The following is a 1,952-nucleotide window of genomic DNA, read 5'->3' on the forward strand; positions in this document are numbered from 1 at the left end:
TTCTTGAGCGTATACTTAAAAACACTGAATCAATAAGCAATCATTCACTTATTCCTCAGCTTCGTTTTCCGGGATATGACTTACGAAGCAGTTTGAATATTCCCGGGTTTCTTACCCGTAGCGTTGGTCTTTTGTTTCAGAATCCCTGCAGCAGCAGACCGTGTCTAAATGGTGGAACTTGTCAAGCTGGATTTACTAGAAAAGGATTTCGGTGCCTTTGTACCAACAGTTCCTTTGCCGGAATTCATTGCGAGATGGGTAAATTACAAAAGTGCTGATTTTAATGTGCAAGTGAAACGCTTAATAAGATAACAGAGACCGCAATGTTGGAAAGAGAATGGACTGCAAATTTCTTATGCTGTTAAATTTACCACAAATAACTAAGCCACAGATATAACAAAATTGCGAAACAATTTTAGGAAAAAATTCTTAACTTCTAAGAAATTTCTAAATTGCTCATTGAATCGAAAAGGATACAGTCAAAAAAATAATGAATGTAGTAAAATTTGGCATTGTGTTTATGTTTGCATGTGAAATTTAAGTGCTCATTTACTCGAAAATTGAAAAACAAAAAAGTTTCATCGACACACAAATTCGACTAACGTGCTCACTACTTCAAAATGTCACGAAAATTGTCACTGGCTTCCACTTGAAGCAAAAGAAAAATTTCTGCTTGGTTGTAATTTTGTCACGTGAACTGTATCCATCTATTTGGACTCGGTTGAGAGAGCTAGTTGAGAGCAGAAGTAAGTTACTGTCGATCCCTTGGTCCTATATTGTCAGAGCTTCTTAACGCGGTTAAAAAACGGTTTTGTCACGACAAAATTTACAACGGTTGAATGTAGGCAATGTTTATTCCAAGCGAGGCGATGAGACGTTACAGCTTGGAGTGAAGCAATATCTAGCAGCGTTAACTATGAACCTACGTCTCGATCTTAACACGTTGACTAGCACTACCTATTTTCCTGAACACTATCAAGAGAAACACTAACTAAATACAAAGGACAATAGATTTCCTTGATTCTCGATCGTACCTGGGCAAATGTCACGTCCGTAGCAAAAACCACAAAAACCGTAAGATAATAATTCAATGAAGGTTACAAAAGCAAAAAAGGAAATACGAAAAACCAATATAATTTTGGCAGTAACACTCAGACTTAAATCACACATTGCTAAAACTGCATGACATCTAAAATGGGTTAAGAAACTCCTTACTAAAGAAATGAACAGATTATCTCAGGAGTGCTTGCCTTTTTGTGCCGATGAAATCACCGAATATAAATCAAGCAGTTGCGAGTAGGGGATGTCTGACATGTCTTTGGTATTTTATGATCTCTCCTCCTCAGCAAAATCTTGTAGCCATTTAAAACAACTGCATCCTGCAGCAGAGAGTGGAGCTCACTTAATCGATCCTGATGGTAAAGGAAAATCAGCGCCTTTTAATGTCATCTGTAACATGACTGACAAGAATGGAATTGGTGTGACAGTCATCATTCACAACAGTGAGAATAAAACATTGGTGGATGGGTGCAATGCGCCTGGGTGTTACTCACGTGACATTAATTACACTGGAGTGAATTTGTCCCAACTGGTGATTGCTCACGAGAGTCTCAGCACACTGCGAACAGTTTATCAAGTACGAGTGTTATCACTCTAGATTACGGTTTAATTCCAGTAAAGATCCCTTGGGTGGTGGGTATCCCGAGATTCAAACAAAATGACGTACTGGGGCGGAGCAACACCTGGAAGTGGGAAATGTGCATGCGGGATGAATATGTCATGTAAAGGAAAAAAAAAATTGTAATTGTGACAAAAATGACGCAAATTGGCGTGTAGACAGCGGTCTGCTTACTGACAAGTCCACTCTTCCAGTCAAACAGCTTAGATTTGGAGACGTGGGATGGGGAGGAGGAAATAAAACCGAAGATGAAAAAGGCTACCATACATTGGGG

The 1,952-nt window shown here is 39.0% G+C and overlaps 1 pseudogene; it reads left to right on the plus strand.

The window, feature by feature from the left end:
* Positions 1-1,946, plus strand: part of LOC138021027 (neurexin-4-like) — a 25,498-nt pseudogene extending 23,552 nt beyond the window's left edge.
* Positions 1,947-1,952: the final 6 nt, after the last annotated feature.

Source organism: Montipora capricornis, chromosome 10 (genome assembly GCF_036669925.1).
Source record: "Montipora capricornis isolate CH-2021 chromosome 10, ASM3666992v2, whole genome shotgun sequence".
NCBI classification, from domain to species: Eukaryota; Metazoa; Cnidaria; class Anthozoa; order Scleractinia; family Acroporidae; genus Montipora; species Montipora capricornis.